Source organism: Lissotriton helveticus, chromosome 6 (assembly GCF_964261635.1).
Source record: "Lissotriton helveticus chromosome 6, aLisHel1.1, whole genome shotgun sequence".
Classification (NCBI taxonomy): domain Eukaryota; kingdom Metazoa; phylum Chordata; class Amphibia; order Caudata; family Salamandridae; genus Lissotriton; species Lissotriton helveticus.
In genome coordinates, this window is record NC_136067.1 from 137,562,314 (window position 1) to 137,584,091 (window position 21,778).

A 21,778-nucleotide genomic window follows, 5' to 3' on the forward strand; every position below is an offset into this window, starting at 1 on the left:
CCATTGAGTTCGAACCGGGACAACAGGTCTGGGTGATGTCCCCGGTTGAACCCTGTGCACTCCAAGACCGATGGTCCGGGCCCTTCAAGGTAATCGAACGCAAAGGGCCCGTCACCTATTTAATCGACATGGAGACTGCCCGGAACCCCCTACGGGTCCTCCATGCCAACAGGCTAAAACCCCATTTTGTGCGATCCGAGCTCAGCCTCCTGATGGCTACCGATAATGGGACAGAAGAAGACTCCGAACCCCTTCCGGACTTACTGAGGGCCTTCGAGCAGGATGGCTCAGTGGAAGGGGTCCAGCTCTCCGAGGACCTGTCCCCGGAGCAACGCCAAGACTGCCAAACGCTCCTGAGGCGGTTCGCCTCCCTGTTCTCCCTCACCCCCGGAGTCACCCCCTGGTGCCTCCACGATGTGGACACCGGGGACAGCCCTCCTATCCGACACCGGGCATACCGCGTACCAGACCGGGTACGAGCCTGCATCCAGACCGAGGTGTCCAAAATGCTGACCCTGGGAGTGATCGAACCCTCAGACAGCCCCTGGGCAAGCCCAGTCGCCCTGGTTCCCAAGGCGGCCGCCCCGGGCGTTGCCCCTGAGCTCCGGTTCTGCGTGGACTATCGGGGGCTGAATGCAGTTACCAGGACCGACGCTCATCCCATCCCCCGGGCCGACGAGCTAATTGACCGGATGGGGGCCGCCCGCTACCTGAGCATCTTCGACCTAACAGCGGGCTACTGGCAGATCGGCCTCACCCCTCGGGCCCAAGAACGATCCGCCTTCTCTACCCCAGACGGGCACTACCACTTTAAAGTCATGCCCTTCGGCATGAAAAACGCCCCGGCCACGTTCCAACGGCTAGTAAACCAGGTACTGGCGGGCCTGGAAGACTTCAGCGCCGCCTACCTGGACGACATTGCTGTGTACAGCCACCAGTGGACCGACCACCTCCGCCACCTGCGGGAGGTTCTACACGCCCTCCAGCAAGCCGGGCTCACCATCAAGGCCAGCAAGTGCCAGGTTGGCCAAGGGTCCGTGACCTACCTGGGACACCAAGTGGGAAGCGGGCTAGTGGCTCCTCTCCAACTCAAGATTGCTGCCATCCAGGCCTGGCAACCCCCTACGACCCAAACGGAGGTCCGGGCCTTCCTGGGGCTCACCGGATACTACCGGCGGTTCGTGAAGGACTATGGCAGCATCGTGGGGCCCCTCACAGAGCTCACCTCCAAAAAGGGCCCCAAAACCGTCAACTGGACCCTGGACTGCCAATCGGCCTTCGAGAAACTAAAGACCGCCATGTGCACGGCCCCCGTGCTCCAGGCTCCCGACTACAGCCGGGAATTCATTGTGCAGACGGACGCCTCCGATCATGGTGTGGGGGCCGTCCTCTCCCAACTCAACGCCGAAGGGGTCGACCATCCGGTGGTCTTCATCAGCAGACGCCTCTTGCCCCGAGAACAGCGCTGGAGCACCATTGAGAGAGAAGCCTTCGCCGTAGTCTGGGCACTCAAGAAGCTCCGGCCATACCTCTTCGGCACCCACTTCCGGGTGCAAACAGACCACCGACCCCTGCAATGGCTGATGCAAATGCGGGGGGAAAACCCGAAGCTGTTGCGCTGGTCCATCTCCCTGCAGGGGATGGACTTCACGGTGGAACATCGCCCAGGCCAGGACCACGCCAACGCCGACGGCCTGTCACGCTTTTTCCGCCTCAGCGAGGAGAGTCCCCAGGAAGATGGATGACTCTCCCCGCCTTCAGCTGGGGGGGACGCATGTTGGACAGGCCGCATGGTCGGGCTGCCCCCCCTCCCCGCAGTAGGACCTGGACCCTGGCTCTCCCTGCATCCCCAGCCAGAGTCCCTAAACGACCACCCGAAGTACCCTGCAATCCCTCCACTACAAGACACCAGCCCCGGACCCAGCTGGCCCGGGTCACCTTCCACACCACGACATCGAACCGGCCGCCATCTTGGGGCACTGCAGCACGAGGCCGCGTGGCCTCAACCCGACCCTAACCCTGGGCCCGGCCGGCCCCGACATCGGGGCACCAACCTCCCCCCAGGAGGCAGAGTGACCACTTGGCAAATCAATGGGAGAAGGAATCGTCAACGGCTCCCCTCCGCCAGGTGTCGATCACCCCCGGCCGCCCTGGGCGCTGGCTCCACCCCCCTGCTGGGTGTCTGGACTCCCTCATCCCGGACCTCCCGGCCACCAGGCGCGAGGGTCCGGACATCAAAGGGGACCAGACCTATAACTGGGGCAGTGCCAGACCAGGAAGGCAGTTGTATCCTGGAGTCGAGAGACCCGAGAAGAACTCATCCGTGACTGGCCTGCTGGCGCTGCCGCGGCCCTCTGCCTCGTAAACCCATCTTGGCCTGCTGGCGCTGCCGCGGCCCTCTGCCTCGTAAACCATCGTCTTGGCCTGCTGGCGCTGCCGCGGCCCTCTGCCTCGTAAACCCATCTTGGCCTGCTGGCGCTGCCGCGGCCCTCTGCCTCGTAAACCATCGTCTTGGCCTGCTGGCGCTGCCGCGGCCCTCTGCCTCGTGAAACCATCGACTTGGCCTGCTAGCGCTGCCGCGGCCCTCTGCCTTGTGAGACTACCATCTTGGCCTGCTGGCGCTGCCGCGGCCCTCTGCCTCGTGAAACCATCGACTTGGCCTGCTGGCGCTGCCGCGGCCCTCTGCCTTGTGAGACTACCATCTTGGCCTGCTGGCGCTGCCGCGGGCCGATCCACAGACCCTCCAGCTCGAGGATTGTGAGCTCGCCCCTTACCACTACCTGTACCGATCCGGTACCAAGACTGTCCCGCTACCCCCTTTCCCTACAGAGACTAGAAGTGAGAGGACCCCCGGGTCCGAGATATCCTGTATCGCTGATATCCTTGCCTTAAGAACCTTATATAAAGCATTGAACTCGACTTGGTGTGGTGCCTGTTTGTGGGGAGGGAGGTAACTTGTCTGTACGATCACCGGAGACGGTCCCCCTCGGGGATCTCTCCCTCAGTATCCGGCCGACCCTCAGGGTCCCCGTCTAACAGCGAGCTGCCGGGGTTCAGTCAATTTACTGTCGAGGAGGTGCTGCCTGAGCTCGACAAAGCAGTTGTTGGAGAGGTGCTCCCACACAATGAGATTGAAGAGTTGTTCGTAAGTGGTTACGTTGTTACCCTTGATCCACCCCTCGAAGGCTCGGCTGAAATAGTTCACGTATTCCAACCACGTCGTACCTGGGATCCGGGTGCAGTTGCGGAACCTCTGGCGGTACATTTCGGGTGTAAGTCCATATCGACTGAGGAGGGCGGCCTTCATGTGGTCATAGGACGTCATTTGATGGTCCGGAAGTTGCAGCAGGGCATCACGACCCTCGTTGACGAATCTCCCCCATAGACCGGCTCCCCAGTCACTTCGAGCGACCCGGTGGGCGGTCATGGCAATCTCATAGGCCTTGAACCACTGCTGTATGTCGTCGTTCCGGTGATATTCTCGGACCACATCCTTGGGGATGTGGACCTTCTGCTCGGTAGGACCCGGGGAGTGCGGTTGCTCGGGCACCCCTAGGTTTTTGTTCAGTTTGCGTATTTCTATCTCCGCTAGTTTGCACTCGTGCTCGTATGCCAGTCTTTTTTCTTCGAGGTCTCTCTGTCTCTGTTTTTCCTCTCGCTCTTCTCTGAGCCGTAAGTGTTCTAAGTTTATTTTTTGTTCCGCCAGTTTCAATTCTCCGTCTAATCTGAGTCGTGCCAAGTCTAACTCGTGTAATCTATTTTTTTCCCGCTCTTGGATCTCTTCATGGGAGGGGCCTGTTCTCCGTTCCTCCGTCCGGGTGGTGTTGACTTCCGGGGCTGCGGGGTCCCGGGGGGTTGCGGTATTTGTCTCTGTCCAGGCCTCTAGGGCGTTTTTGAAGTCTTCTTTTGTGCTTAGCCCGGTGGTAGCAATGCCTAAGTCCATGCAAAATTGTTTGAGCTCTCGGTGGTTGTATTCTTCCAGCTTTTCCATCTGGAACTTCTCCGCCGATCCGCTCTCTTTGGTCGTCATTGTGGTTTTAGTCGTAGGGTGAGTTACTGTCTGTACGGATCCCACCGCTGCCACCAATGTTAGACGGAGACCTGGAGGGTCGGCCGAGCACAGTGATCGCACAGACAGGTAACTTCCCCCCCACAGATGGACACCACACAAAGATTAGGGTAACACCTTTTATAGGCACTTCAGGTAGTAGTGTAGCACGATACAAGGCGATCAGGACACGATGATCCTCTCAATTCTAGTCTCTAGTAAGGGAAGGGGGTAGCGGGACAGTCTTGGTACCCACGGGTACGGGTGTGTAACGGTGATAGCTCACAATCCTCGAGCTCGGTGTTCGGATGGGTCAGACCGCGGCAGCGCCGGCAGGTCCCGAAGAGGTCGTAGGTGGCAACGGGCCGCGGCAGCGCCAGCAGGTCCCAACGAGGATGAAGGATACAACGGGCCGCGGCAGCGCCAGCAGGTCCCACGAGAATGCAGGTTGCAACGGGCCGCGGCAGCGCCAGCAGGTCCCAACGAGGATGAAGGTTACAACGGGCCGCGGCAGCGCCAGCAGGTCCCACGAGGATGCAGGTTGCAACGGGCCGCGGCAGCGCCAGCAGGTCCCAACGAGGATGAAGGTTACAGAGGGCCGCGGCAGCGCCAGCAGGCAGGACAATAGTTCACAAGGCAGGGCTGTGGCAGCGCCAACAGTCCGTTAAGGATGAGTTCGTCGCGGTGTCTCTCGACTCCAGGATACAACTGCCTTCCTGTCCTGGGGCTGCCTCAGTTATAGGTCTGGCGCCCTTTGATGTCCGGACCCTCGCTCTTGGAGGTCGGGAGGTCTGGGATGAGGGAGTCCAGACACCCAGCAGGGGGGCGGAGCCAGCGCCCAAGGAGGCTGGGGGTGCTCGGCACCTGGCGGGGGAGAGCCATCGACACTTCGTACTCCCATTGACCTGCCAAGTGGGCCGTTCACCTCCTGGGTGGAGGGTGGTGCCGGGATGTCGGGGCCTGGCCAGGCCCAGGGTTGGGGTCGGGCTGAGGCCGCGCGGCCGCGTGGTGCCGTGTCCAAGATGGCGGCTGGGCCGGGCAATGGTGCTGACGGTGGCCCGGGCCCTGTCCTGCGGGGAGGGAGCGAGCCCTTCAGGTGGCCTGTCCAACATCTGCACTCTGCACTCTGCACTCTGAATCTGCACTCTGAATCTGCACTCTGAATCTGCACTCTGCACTCTAAATCTGCACTCCGAATCTGCACTCTGCACACTGAATCTGCACTCTGCACTCTGAATCTGCACTCTGAATCTGCACTCTGAATCTGCACTCTGCACTCTGAATCTGCACTCTTAATCTGCACTCTGCACTCTGAATCTGCACTCTGAATCTGCACTCGGCACTCTGAATCTGCACTCTGAATCTGCACTCTGAATCTGCACTCTGAATCTGCACTCTGAATCTGCACTCTGCACTCTGAATCTGCACTCTGAATCTGCACTCTGAATCTGCACTCTGCACTCTGAATCTGCACTCTGAATCTGCACTCTGCACTCTGAATCTGCACTCTGAGTCTGCACTCTGAATCTGCACTCTGAATCTGCACTCTGAATCTGCACTCTGCACTATGAATCTGCACTCTGCACTCTGAATCTGCACTCTGCACTCTGAATCTGCACTCTGCACTCACAATCTGCACTCTGAATCTGCACTCTGCACTCTGAATCTGCACTCTGCACTCACAATCTGCACTCTGCACTCACAATCTGCACTCTGCACTCACAATCTGCACTCTGAATCTGCACCCTGCACTCTGAATCTGCACTCTGCACTCTGAATCTGCACTCTGCACTCTGAATCTGCACTCTGAATCTGCACTCTGCACTCTACACTCTGAATCTGCACTCTGCACTCTGAATCTGCAATCTGCACTCTGAATCTGCACTCTGCACTCTGAATCTGCATTCTGCACTCTGCACTCTGAATCTGCACTCTGAATCTGCACTCTGAGTCTGCACTCTGAATCTGCACTCTGAATCTGCACTTTGAATCTGCACTCTGCACTATGAATCTGCACTCTGCACTCTGAATCTGCACTCTGCACTCACAATCTGCACTCTGCACTCACAATCTGCACTCTGCACTCTGAATCTGCACTATGCACTCTGAATCTGCACTCTGTACTCTGAATCTGCACTCTGAATCTGCACTCTGAATCTGCACTCTGAATCTGCACTCTGAATCTGCACTCTGCACTCACAATCTGCACTCTGCACTCACAATCTGCACTCTGAATCTGCATTCTGCACTCTGAATCTGCACTCTGCACTCTGAATCTGCACTCTGAATCTGCACTCTGAATCTGCACTCTGCACTCACAATCTACACTCTGCACTCACAATCTGCACTCTGAATCTGCACTCTGCACTCTGAATCTGCACTCTGCACTCTGAATCTGCACTCTGCACTCTGAATCTGCACTCTGCACTCACAATCTGCACTCTGCACTCACAATCTGCACTCCGCACTCTGAATCTGCACTCTGCACTCACAATCTGCACTCTGCACTCACAATCTGCACTCTGCACTCTGAATCTGCACTCTGAATCTGCACTCTGAATCTGCACTCTGCACTCTGAATGTGCACTCTGCACTCTGAATCTGCACTCTGAATCTGCACTCTGCACTCTGAATCTGCACTCTGAATCTGCACTCTGCACTCTGAATCTGCACTCTGAATCTGCACTCTGAATCTGCACTCTGAATCTGCACTCTGCACTCTGAATCTGCACTCTGAATCTGCACTCTGAATCTGCACTCTGCACTCTGAATCTGCACTCCGAATCTGCACTCTGCACACTGAATCTGCACTCTGCACTCTGAATCTGCACTCTGAATCTGCACTCTGAATCTGCACTCTGCACTCTGAATCTGCACTCTGAATCTGCACTCTGCACTCTGAATCTGCACTCTGAATCTGCACTCTGCTCTCTGAATCTGCACTCTGCACTCTGAATCTGCACTCTGAATCTGCACTCTGAATCTGCACTCTGCACTCTGAATCTGCACTCTGCACTCTGAATCTGCACTCTGCACTCTGATTCTGCACTCTGAATCTGCACTCTGAATCTACACTCTGCACTCAGAATCTGCACTCAGAAACTGCACTCTGCACTCACAATCTGCACTCTGCACTCTGTATCTGCACTCTGAATCTGCACTCTGCACTCTGAATCTGCACTCTGCACTCTGAATCTGCACTCTGCAATCTGAATCTGCACTCTGCACTCTGAATCTGCACTCTGAATCTGCACTCTGCACTCTGCACTCTGAATCTGCACTCTGCACTCTGAATCTGCACTCTGCACTCTGAATCTGCACTCTGCACTCTGAATCTGCACTCTGCACTCTGCACTCTGAATCTGCACTCTGAATCTGCACTCTGAATCTGCACTCTGAGTCTTCACTCTGAATCTGCACTCTGAATCTGCACTCTGAATCTGCACTCTGCACTATGAATCTGCACTCTGCACTCTGAATCTGCACTCTGCACTCACAATCTGCACTCTGCACTCACAATCTGCACTCTGCACTCTGAATCTGCACTATGCACTCTGAATCTGCACTCTGTACTCTGAATCTGCACTCTGAATCTGCACTCTGAATCTGCACTCTGAATCTGCACTCTGCACTCACAATCTGCACTCTGCACTCACAATCTGCACTCTGAATCTGCATTCTGCACTCTGAATCTGCACTCTGCACTCTGAATCTGCACTCTGAATCTGCACTCTGAATCTGCACTCTGAATCTGCACTCTGCACTCACAATCTACACTCTGCACTCACAATCTGCACTCTGAATCTGCACTCTGCACTCTGAATCTGCACTCTGCACTCTGAATCTGCACTCTGCACTCTGAATCTGCACTCTGCACTCACAATCTTCACTCTGAATCTGCACTCTGCACTCTGAATCTGCACTCTGCACTCACAATCTGCACTCTGCACTCACAATCTGCACTCTGCACTCGCAATCTGCACTCTGAATCTGCACTCTGCACTCTGAATCTGCACTCTGCACTCACAATCTGCACTCTGCACTCACAATCTGCACTCCGCACTCTGAATCTGCACTCTGCACTCACAATCTGCACTCTGCACTCACAATCTGCACTCTGCACTCTGAATCTGCACTCTGAATCTGCACTCTGAATCTGCACTCTGCACTCTGAATGTGCACTCTGCACTCTGAATCTGCACTCTGAATCTGCACTCTGCACTTTGAATCTGCACTCTGAATCCGCACTCTGCACTCTGAATCTGCACTCTGAATCTGCACTCTGAATCTGAACTCTGAATCTGCACTCTGAATCTGCACTCTGAATCTGCACTCTGCACTCTGAATCTGCACTCTGAATCTGCACTCTGAATCTGCACTCTGCACTCTGAATCTGCACTCCGAATCTGCACTCTGCACACTGAATCTGCACTCTGCACTCTGAATCTGCACTCTGAATCTGCACTCTGAATCTGCACTCTGCACTCTGAATCTGCACTCTTAATCTGCACTCTGCACTCTGAATCTGCACTCTGAATCTGCACTCTGCACTCTGAATCTGCACTCTGAATCTGCACTCTGAATCTGCACTCTGAATTTGCACTCTGCACTCTGAATCTGCACTCTGCACTCTGATTCTGCACTCTGAATCTGCACTCTGAATCTGCACTCTGCACTCAGAATCTGCACTCTGAATCTGCACTCTGTATCTGCACTCTGAATCTGCACTCTGAATCTGCACTCTGCACTCTGAATCTGCACTCTGAATCTGCACTCTGCACTCTGAATCTGCACTCTGCACTCTGAATCTGCACTCTGAATCTGCACTCTGCACTCTACACTCTGAATCTGCACTCTGCACTCTGAATCTGCAATCTGCACTCTGAATCTGCACTCTGCACTCTGAATCTGCATTCTGCACTCTGCACTCTGAATCTGCACTCTGAATCTGCACTCTGAGTCTGCACTCTGAATCTGCACTCTGAATCTGCACTCTGAATCTGCACTCTGCACTATGAATCTGCACTCTGCACTCTGAATCTGCACTCTGCACTCACAATCTGCACTCTGCACTCACAATCTGCACTCTGCACTCTGAATCTGCACTATGCACTCTGAATCTGCACTCTGTACTCTGAATCTGCACTCTGAATCTGCACTCTGAATCTGCACTCTGAATCTGCACTCTGAATCTGCACTCTGCACTCACAATCTGCACTCTGCACTCACAATCTGCACTCTGAATCTGCATTCTGCACTCTGAATCTGCACTCTGCACTCTGAATCTGCACTCTGAATCTGCACTCTGAATCTGCACTCTGCACTCACAATCTACACTCTGCACTCACAATCTGCACTCTGAATCTGCACTCTGCACTCTGAATCTGCACTCTGCACTCTGAATCTGCACTCTGCACTCTGAATCTGCACTCTGCACTCACAATCTGCACTCTGAATCTGCACTCTGCACTCTGAATCTGCACTCTGCACTCACACTCTGCACTCTGCACTCACAATCTGCACTCTGCACTCACAATCTGCACTCTGAATCTGCACTCTGCACTCTGAATCTGCACTCTGCACTCACAATCTGCACTCTGCACTCACAATCTGCACTCCGCACTCTGAATCTGCACTCTGCACTCACAATCTGCACTCTGCACTCACAATCTGCACTCTGCACTCTGAATCTGCACTCTGAATCTGCACTCTGAATCTGCACTCTGCACTCTGAATGTGCACTCTGCACTCTGAATCTGCACTCTGAATCTGCACTCTGCACTCTGAATCTGCACTCTGAATCTGCACTCTGAATCTGCACTCTGAATCTGCACTCTGAATCTGCACTCTGAATCTGCACTCTGCACTCTGAATCTGCACTCTGAATCTGCACTCTGAATCTGCACTCTGCACTCTGAATCTGCACTCCGAATCTGCACTCTGCACACTGAATCTGCACTCTGCACTCTGAATCTGCACTCTGAATCTGCACTCTGAATCTGCACTCTGCACTCTGAATCTGCACTCTGAATCTGCACTCTGCACTCTGAATCTGCACTCTGAATCTGCACTCTGCTCTCTGAATCTGCACTCTGCACTCTGAATCTGCACTCTGAATCTGCACTCTGAATCTGCACTCTGCACTCTGAATCTGCACTCTGCACTCTGATTCTGCACTCTGAATCTGCACTCTGAATCTACACTCTGCACTCAGAATCTGCACTCAGAAACTGCACTCTGCACTCACAATCTGCACTCTGCACTCTGTATCTGCACTCTGAATCTGCACTCTGCACTCTGAATCTGCACTCTGCACTCTGAATCTGCACTCTGCAATCTGAATCTGCACTCTGCACTCTGAATCTGCACTCTGAATCTGCACTCTGCACTCTGCACTCTGAATCTGCACTCTGCACTCTGAATCTGCACTCTGCACTCTGAATCTGCACTCTGCACTCTCCACTCTGCACTCTGAATCTGCACTCTGAATCTGCACTCTGAATCTGCACTCTGAGTCTGCACTCTGAATCTGCACTCTGAATCTGCACTCTGAATCTGCACTCTGCACTATGAATCTGCACTCTGCACTCTGAATCTGCACTCTGCACTCACAATCTGCACTCTGCACTCACAATCTGCACTCTGCACTCTGAATCTGCACTATGCACTCTGAATCTGCACTCTGTACTCTGAATCTGCACTCTGAATCTGCACTCTGAATCTGCACTCTGAATCTGCACTCTGCACTCACAATCTGCACTCTGCACTCACAATCTGCACTCTGAATCTGCATTCTGCACTCTGAATCTGCACTCTGCACTCTGAATCTGCACTCTGAATCTGCACTCTGAATCTGCACTCTGAATCTGCACTCTGCACTCACAATCTACACTCTGCACTCACAATCTGCACTCTGAATCTGCACTCTGCACTCTGAATCTGCACTCTGCACTCTGAATCTGCACTCTGCACTCTGAATCTGCACTCTGCACTCACAATCTGCACTCTGAATCTGCACTCTGCACTCTGAATCTGCACTCTGCACTCACAATCTGCACTCTGCACTCACAATCTGCACTCTGCACTCGCAATCTGCACTCTGAATCTGCACTCTGCACTCTGAATCTGCACTCTGCACTCACAATCTGCACTCTGCACTCACAATCTGCACTCCGCACTCTGAATCTGCACTCTGCACTCACAATCTGCACTCTGCACTCACAATCTGCACTCTGCACTCTGAATCTGCACTCTGAATCTGCACTCTGCACTCTGAATGTGCACTCTGCACTCTGCATCTGCACTCTGAATCTGCACTCTGCACTCTGAATCTGCACTCTGAATCTGCACTCTGAATCTGCACTCTGAATCTGCACTCTGAATCTGCACTCTGCACTCTGAATCTGCACTCTGAATCTGCACTCTGAATCTGAACTCTGAATCTGCACTCTGAATCTGCACTCTGAATCTGCACTCTGCACTCTGAATCTGCACTCCGAATCTGCACTCTGCACACTGAATCTGCACTCTGCACTCTGAATCTGCACTCTGAATCTGCACTCTGAATCTGCACTCTGCACTCTGAATCTGCACTCTTAATCTGCACTCTGCACTCTGAATCTGCACTCTGAATCTGCACTCTGCACTCTGAATCTGCACTCTGAATCTGCACTCTGAATCTGCACTCTGAATCTGCACTCTGCACTCTGAATCTGCACTCTGCACTCTGATTCTGCACTCTGAATCTGCACTCTGAATCTGCACTCTGCACTCAGAATCTGCACTCAGAATCTGCACTCTGAATCTGCACTCTGAATCTGCACTCTGAATCTGCACTCTGCACTCTGAATCTGCACTCTGAATCTGCACTCTGCACTCCGAATCTGCACTCTGAATCTGCCCTCTGCACTCTGAATCTGCACTCTGAGTCTGCACTCTGAATCTGCACTCTGAATCTGCACTCTGCACTATGAATCTGCACTCTGCACTCTGAATCTGCACTCTGCACTCTGAATCTGCACTCTGCACTCACAATCTGCACTCTGAATCTGCACTCTGCACTCTGAATCTGCACTCTGCACTCACAATCTGCACTCTGCACTCACAATCTGCACTCTGCACTCACAATCTGCACTCTGAATCTGCACTCTGCACTCTGAATCTGCACTCTGCACTCTGAATCTGCACTCTGCACTCTGAATCTGCACTCTGAATCTGCACTCTGCACTCTACACTCTGAATCTGCACTCTGCACTCTGAATCTGCACTCTGCACTCTGAATCTGCACTCTGCACTCTGAATCTGCATTCTGCACTCTGCACTCTGAATCTGCACTCTGAATCTGCACTCTGAGTCTGCACTCTGAATCTGGACTCTGAATCTGCACTCTGAATCTGCACTCTGCACTATGAATCTGCACTCTGCACTCTGAATCTGCACTCTGCACTCACAATCTGCACTCTGCACTCACAATCTGCACTCTGCACTCTGAATCTGCACTATGCACTCTGAATCTGCACTCTGTACTCTGAATCTGCACTCTGAATCTGCACTCTGAATCTGCACTCTGAATCTGCACTCTGAATCTGCACTCTGCACTCACAATCTGCACTCTGCACTCAAAATCTGCACTCTGAATCTGCATTCTGCACTCTGAATCTGCACTCTGCACTCTGAATCTGCACTCTGAATCTGCACTCTGAATCTGCACTCTGAATCTGCACTCTGCACTCACAATCTACACTCTGCACTCACAATCTGCACTCTGAATCTGCACTCTGCACTCTGAATCTGCACTCTGCACTCTGAATCTGCACTCTGCACTCTGAATCTGCACTCTGCACTCACAATCTGCACTCTGAATCTTCACTCTGCACTCTGAATCTGCACTCTGCACTCACAATCTGCACTCTGCACTCACAATCTGCACTCTGCACTCACAATCTGCACTCTGAATCTGCACTCTGCACTCTGAATCTGCACTCTGCACTCACAATCTGCACTCTGCACTCACAATCTGCACTCCGCACTCTGAATCTGCACTCTGCACTCACAATCTGCACTCTGCACTCACAATCTGCACTCTGCACTCTGATTCTGCACTCTGAATCTGCACTCTGAATCTGCACTCTGCACTCAGAATCTGCACTCAGAATCTGCACTCTGAATCTGCACTCTGAATCTGCACTCTGAATCTGCACTCTGCACTCTGAATCTGCACTCTGAATCTGCACTCTGCACTCCGAATCTGCACTCTGAATCTGCCCTCTGCACTCTGAATCTGCACTCTGAGTCTGCACTCTGAATCTGCACTCTGAATCTGCACTCTGCACTATGAATCTGCACTCTGCACTCTGAATCTGCACTCTGCACTCTGAATCTGCACTCTGCACTCACAATCTGCACTCTGAATCTGCACTCTGCACTCTGAATCTGCACTCTGCACTCACAATCTGCACTCTGCACTCACAATCTGCACTCTGCACTCACAATCTGCACTCTGAATCTGCACTCTGCACTCTGAATCTGCACTCTGCACTCTGAATCTGCACTCTGCACTCTGAATCTGCACTCTGAATCTGCACTCTGCACTCTACACTCTGAATCTGCACTCTGCACTCTGAATCTGCACTCTGCACTCTGAATCTGCACTCTGCACTCTGAATCTGCATTCTGCACTCTGCACTCTGAATCTGCACTCTGAATCTGCACTCTGAGTCTGCACTCTGAATCTGGACTCTGAATCTGCACTCTGAATCTGCACTCTGCACTATGAATCTGCACTCTGCACTCTGAATCTGCACTCTGCACTCACAATCTGCACTCTGCACTCACAATCTGCACTCTGCACTCTGAATCTGCACTATGCACTCTGAATCTGCACTCTGTACTCTGAATCTGCACTCTGAATCTGCACTCTGAATCTGCACTCTGAATCTGCACTCTGAATCTGCACTCTGCACTCACAATCTGCACTCTGCACTCAAAATCTGCACTCTGAATCTGCATTCTGCACTCTGAATCTGCACTCTGCACTCTGAATCTGCACTCTGAATCTGCACTCTGAATCTGCACTCTGAATCTGCACTCTGCACTCACAATCTACACTCTGCACTCACAATCTGCACTCTGAATCTGCACTCTGCACTCTGAATCTGCACTCTGCACTCTGAATCTGCACTCTGCACTCTGAATCTGCACTCTGCACTCACAATCTGCACTCTGAATCTGCACTCTGCACTCTGAATCTGCACTCTGCACTCACAATCTGCACTCTGCACTCACAATCTGCACTCTGCACTCACAATCTGCACTCTGAATCTGCACTCTGCACTCTGAATCTGCACTCTGCACTCACAATCTGCACTCTGCACTCACAATCTGCACTCCGCACTCTGAATCTGCACTCTGCACTCACAATCTGCACTCTGCACTCACAATCTGCACTCTGCACTCTGAATCTGCACTCTGAATCTGCACTCTGAATCTGCACTCTGCACTCTGAATGTGCACTCTGCACTCTGAATCTGCACTCTGAATCTGCACTCTGCACTCTGAATCTGCACTCTGAATCTGCACTCTGAATCTGCACTCTGCACTCTGAATCTGCACTCTGAATCTGCACTCTGAATCTGCACTCTGAATCTGCACTCTGAATCTGCACTCTGCACTCTGAATCTGCACTCTGAATCTGCACTCTGAATCTGCACTCTGCACTCTGAATCTGCACTCCGAATCTGCACTCTGCACACTGAATCTGCACTCTGCACTCTGAATCTGCACTCTGAATCTGCACTCTGAATCTGCACTCTGCACTCTGAATCTGCACTCTGAATCTGCACTCTGCACTCTGAATCTGCACTCTGAATCTGCACTCTGCACTCTGAATCTGCACTCTGCACTCTGAATCTGCACTCTGAATCTGCACTCTGAATCTGCACTCTGCACTCTGAATCTGCACTCTGCACTCTGAATCTGCACTCTGCACTCTGATTCTGCTCTCTGAATCTGCACTCTGAATCTACACTCTGCACTCAGAATCTGCACTCAGAAACTGCACTCTGCACTCACAATCTGCACTCTGCACTCTGAATCTGCACTCTGAATCTGCACTCTGCACTCTGCACTCTGAATCTGCACTCTGCACTCTGAATCTGCACTCTGCAATCTGAATCTGCACTCTGCACTCTGAATCTGCACTCTGAATCTGCACTCTGCACTCTGCACTCTGAATCTGCACTCTGCACTCTGAATCTGCACTCTGCACTCTGAATCTGCACTCTGCACTCTGCACTCTGAATCTGCACTCTGAATCTGCACTCTGAGTCTGCACTCTGAATCTGCACTCTGAATCTGCACTCTGAATCTGCACTCTGCACTATGAATCTGCACTCTGCACTCTGAATCTGCACTCTGCACTCACAATCTGCACTCTGAATCTGCACTCTGAATCTGCAGTCTGAATCTGCACTCTGCACTCACAATCTGCACTCTGCACTCACAATCTGCACTCTGAATCTGCACTCTGCACTCTGAATCTGCACTCTGCACTCTGAATCTGCACTCTGAATCTGCACTCTGAATCTGCACTCTGAATCTGCACTCTGCACTCACAATCTACACTCTGCACTCACAATCTGCACTCTGAATCTGCACTCTGCACTCTGAATCTGCACTCTGCACTCTGAATCTGCACTCTGCACTCTGAATCTGCACTCTGCACTCACAATCTGCACTCTGAATCTGCACTCTGCACTCTGAATCTGCACTCTGCACTCACAATCTGCACTCTGCACTCACAATCTGCACTCTGCACTCGCAATCTGCACTCTGAATCTGCACTCTGCACTCTGAATCTGCACTCTGCACTCACAATCTGAACTCTGCACTCACAATCTGCACTCTGCACTCTGAATCTGCACTCTGAATCTGCACTCTGAATCTGCACTCTGCACTCTGAATGTGCACTCTGCACTCTGAATCTGCACTCTGAATCTGCACTCTGCACTCTGAATCTGCACTCTGAATCTGCACTCTGAATCTGCACTCTGAATCTGCACTCTGCACTCTGAATCTGCACTCTGAATCTGCACTCTGAATCTGAACTCTGAATCTGCACTCTGAATCTGCACTCTGAATCTGCACTCTGCACTCTGAATCTGCACTCTGAATCTGCACTCTGAATCTGCACTCTGCACTCTGAATCTGCACTCCGAATCTGCACTCTGCACACTGAATCTGCACTCTGCACTCTGAATCTGCACTCTGAATCTGCACTCTGAATCTGCACTCTGCACTCTGAATCTGCACTCTTAATCTGCACTCTGCACTCTGAATCTGCACTCTGAATCTGCACTCTGCACTCTGAATCTGCACTCTGCACTCTGAATCTGCACTCTGAATCTGCACTCTGAATCTGCACTCTGCACTCTGAATCTGCACTCTGCACTCTGATTCTGCACTCTGAATCTGCACTCTGAATCTGCACTCTGCACTCAGAATCTGCACTCTGAATCTGCACTCTGTATCTGCACTCTGAATCTGCACTCTGAATCTGCACTCTGCACTCTGAATCTGCACTCTGCACTCTGAATCTGCACTCTGCACTCACAATCTGCACTCTGAATCTGCACTCTGCACTCTGAATCTGCACTCTGCACTCACAATCTGCACTCTGCACTCACAATCTGCACTCTGCACTCACAATCTGCACTCTGAATCTGCACTCTGCACTCTGAATCTGCACTCTGCACTCTGAATCTGCACTCTGCACTCTGAATCTGCACTCTGAATCTGCACTCTGCACTCTACACTCTGAATCTGCACTCTGCACTCTGAATCTGCACTCTGCACTCTGAATCTGCACTCTGCACTCTGAATCTGCACTATGCACTCTGAATCTGCACTCTGTACTCTGAATCTGCACTCTGAATCTGCACTCTGAATCTGCACTCTGAATCTGCACTCTGAATCTGCACTCTGCACTCACAATCTGCACTCTGCACTCAAAATCTGCACTCTGAATCTGCATTCTGCACTCTGAATCTGCACTCTGCACTCTGAATCTGCACTCTGAATCTGCACTCTGAATCTGCACTCTGAATCTGCACTCTGCACTCACAATCTACACTCTGCACTCACAATCTGCACTCTGAATCTGCACTCTGCACTCTGAATCTGCACTCTGCACTCTGAATCTGCACTCTGCACTCTGAATCTGCACTCTGCACTCACAATCTGCACTCTGAATCTGCACTCTGCACTCTGAATCTGCACTCTGCACTCACAATCTGCACTCTGCACTCACAATCTGCACTCTGCACTCACAATCTGCACTCTGAATCTGCACTCTGCACTCTGAATCTGCACTCTGCACTCACAATCTGCACTCTGCACTCACAATCTGCACTCCGCACTCTGAATCTGCACTCTGCACTCACAATCTGCACTCTGCACTCACAATCTGCACTCTGCACTCTGAATCTGCACTCTGAATCTGCACTCTGAATCTGCACTCTGCACTCTGAATGTGCACTCTGCACTCTGAATCTGCACTCTGAATCTGCACTCTGCACTCTGAATCTGCACTCTGAATCTGCACTCTGAATCTGCACTCTGCACTCTGAATCTGCACTCTGAATCTGCACTCTGAATCTGCACTCTGAATCTGCACTCTGAATCTGCACTCTGCACTCTGAATCTGCACTCTGAATCTGCACTCTGAATCTGCACTCTGCACTCTGAATCTGCACTCCGAATCTGCACTCTGCACACTGAATCTGCACTCTGCACTCTGAATCTGCACTCTGAATCTGCACTCTGCACTCTGAATCTGCACTCTGAATCTGCACTCTGCACTCTGAATCTGCACTCTGAATCTGCACTCTGCACTCTGAATCTGCACTCTGCACTCTGAATCTGCACTCTGAATCTGCACTCTGAATCTGCACTCTGCACTCTGAATCTGCACTCTGCACTCTGAATCTGCACTCTGCACTCTGATTCTGCTCTCTGAATCTGCACTCTGAATCTACACTCTGCACTCAGAATCTGCACTCAGAAACTGCACTCTGCACTCACAATCTGCACTCTGCACTCTGAATCTGCACTCTGAATCTGCACTCTGCACTCTGAATCTGCACTCTGCACTCTGAATCTGCACTCTGCAATCTGAATCTGCACTCTGCACTATGAATCTGCACTCTGAATCTGCACTCTGCACTCTGAATCTGCACTCTGCACTCTGAATCTGCACTCTGCACTCTGAATCTGCACTCTGCACTCTGCACTCTGAATCTGCACTCTGAATCTGCACTCTGAGTCTGCACTCTGAATCTGCACTCTGAATCTGCACTCTGAATCTGCACTCTGCACTATGAATCTGCACTCTGCACTCTGAATCTGCACTCTGCACTCACAATCTGCACTCTGCACTCACAATCTGCACTCTGCACTCTGAATCTGCACTATGCACTCTGAATCTGCACTCTGTACTCTGAATCTGCACTCTGAATCTGCACTCTGAATCTGCACTCTGAATCTGCACTCTGCACTCACAATCTGCACTCTGCACTCACAATCTGCACTCTGAATCTGCATTCTGCACTCTGAATCTGCACTCTGCACTCTGAATCTGCACTCTGAATCTGCACTCTGAATCTGCACTCTGAATCTGCACTCTGCACTCACAATCTACACTCTGCACTCACAATCTGCACTCTGAATCTGCACTCTGCACTCTGAATCTGCACTCTGCACTCTGAATCTGCACTCTGCACTCTGAATCTGCACTCTGCACTCACAATCTGCACTCTGAATCTGCACTCTGCACTCTGAATCTGCACTCTGCACTCACAATCTGCACTCTGCACTCACAATCTGCACTCTGCACTCGCAATCTGCACTCTGAATCTGCACTCTGCACTCTGAATCTGCACTCTGCACTCACAATCTGCACTCTGCACTCACAATCTGCACTCTGCACTCTGAATCTGCACTCTGCACTCACAATCTGAACTCTGCACTCACAATCTGCACTCTGCACTCTGAATCTGCACTCTGAATCTGCACTCTGAATCTGCACTCTGAATCTGCACTCTGCACTCTGAATGTGCACTCTGCACTCTGAATCTGCACTCTGCACTCTGAATCTGCACTCTGAATCTGCACTCTGAATCTGCACTCTGAATCTGCACTCTGCACTCTGAATCTGCACTCTGAATCTGCACTCTGAATCTGAACTCTGAATCTGCACTCTGAATCTGCACTCTGAATCTGCACTCTGCACTCTGAATCTGCACTCTGAATCTGCACTCTGAATCTGCACTCTGCACTCTGAATCTGCACTCCGAATCTGCACTCTGCACACTGAATCTGCACTCTGCACTCTGAATCTGCACTCTGAATCTGCACTCTGAATCTGCACTCTGCACTCTGAATCTGCACTCTTAATCTGCACTCTGCACTCTGAATCTGCACTCTGAATCTGCACTCTGCACTCTGAATCTGCACTCTGCACTCTGAATCTGCACTCTGAATCTGCACTCTGAATCTGCACTCTGCACTCTGAATCTGCACTCTGCACTCTGATTCTGCACTCTGAATCTGCACTCTGAATCTGCACTCTGCACTCAGAATCTGCACTCTGAATCTGCACTCTGTATCTGCACTCTGAATCTGCACTCTGAATCTGCACTCTGCACTCTGAATCTGCACTCTGCACTCTGAATCTGCACTCTGCACTCTGAATCTGCACTCTGCACTCACAATCTGCACTCTGAATCTGCACTCTGCACTCTGAATCTGCCCTCTGCACTCACAATCTGCACTCTGCACTCACAATCTGCACTCTGCACTCACAATCTGCACTCTGAATCTGTACTCTGCACTCTGAATCTGCACTCTGCACTCTGAATCTGCACTCTGCACTCTGAATCTGCACTCTGCACTCTGAATCTGCACTCTGAATCTGCACTCTGCACTCTGCACTCTGAATCTGCACTCTGCACTCTGAATCTGCACTCTGCACTCTGAATCTGCACTCTGCACTCTGCACTCTGAATCTGCACTCTGAATCTGCACTCTGAGTCTGCACTCTGAATCTGCACTCTGAATCTGCACTCTGAATCTGCACTCTGCACTCTAAATGTGCACTCTGCACTCTGAATCTGCACTCTGAATGTGCACTCTGCACTCTGAATCTGCACTCTTAATCTGCACTCCGCACTCACAATCTACACTCTGCACTCACAATCTGCACTCTGCACTCACAATCTACACTCTGCACTCACAATCTGCACTCTGAATCTGAACACTGCACTCTGAATTTGCACTCTGCACTCTGAATCTGCACTCTGAATCTGCACTCTGAATCTGCACTCTGCACTCTGAATCTGCACTCTGAATCTGCACTCTGCACTCTGCACTCTGCACTCTGCACTCTGAATCTGCACTCTGAATCTGCACTCTGCACTCTGAATCTGCACTCTGCACTCTGAATCTGCACTCTGAATCTGCACTCTGCACTCTGAATCTGCACTCTGAATCTGCACTCTGCACTCTGAATCTGCACTCTGAATCTGCACTCTGAATCTGCACTCTGAATCTGCACTCTGAATCTGCACTCTGCATTCTGCACTCTGAATCTGCACTCTGAATCTGCACTCTGAATCTGCACTCTGAATCTGCACTCTGAATCTGCACTCTGCACTCTGAATCTGCACTCTGCACTCTGAATCTGCACTCTGCACTCTGAATCTGCACTCTGAATCTGCACTCTGAATCTGCACTCTGCACTCACAATCTACACTCTGAATCTGCACTCTGCACTCTGAATCTGCACTCTGCACTCTGAATCTGCACTCTGCACTCTGAATCTGCACTCTGCACTCTGAATATGCACTCTGCACTCTGAATCTGCACTCTGAATCTGCACTCTGAATCTGCACTCTGAATCTGCACTCACAATCTACACTCTGAATCTGCACTCTGCACTCTGAATCTGCACTCTGCACTCTGAATCTGCACTCTGCACTCTGAATATGCACTCTGCACTCTGAATCTGCACTCTGCACTCACAATCTGCACTCTGCACTCACAATCTGCACTCTGAATCTGCACTCTGCACTCTGAATCTGCACTCTGAATCTGCACTCTGAATCTGCACTCTGCTCTCACAATCTGCACTCTGAATCTGCACTCTGCACTCTGAATCTGCACTCTGCACTCTGAATCTGCACTCTGCACTCTGAATCTGCACTCTGCACTCACAATCTGCACTCTGAATCTGCACTCTGCACTCTGAATCTGCACTCTGCACTCTGAATCTGCACTCTGCACTCACAATCTGCACTCTGCACTCACAATCTGCACTCTGCACTCTGAATCTGCACTATGCACTCTGAATCTGCACTCTGTACTCTGAATCTGCACTCTGAATCTGCACTCTGCACTCTGAATCTGCACTCTGAATCTGCACTCTGAATCTGCACTCTGCACTCACAATCTGCACTCTGCACTCACAATCTGCACTCTGAATATGCATTCTGCACTCTGAATCTGCACTCTGCACTCTGAATCTGCACTCTGAATCTGCACTCTGAATCTGCACTCTGCACTCACAATCTACACTCTGCACTCACAATCTGCACTCTGAATCTGCACTCTGCACTCTGAATCTGCACTCTGCACTCTGAATCTGCACTCTGCACTCTGAATCTGCACTCTGCACTC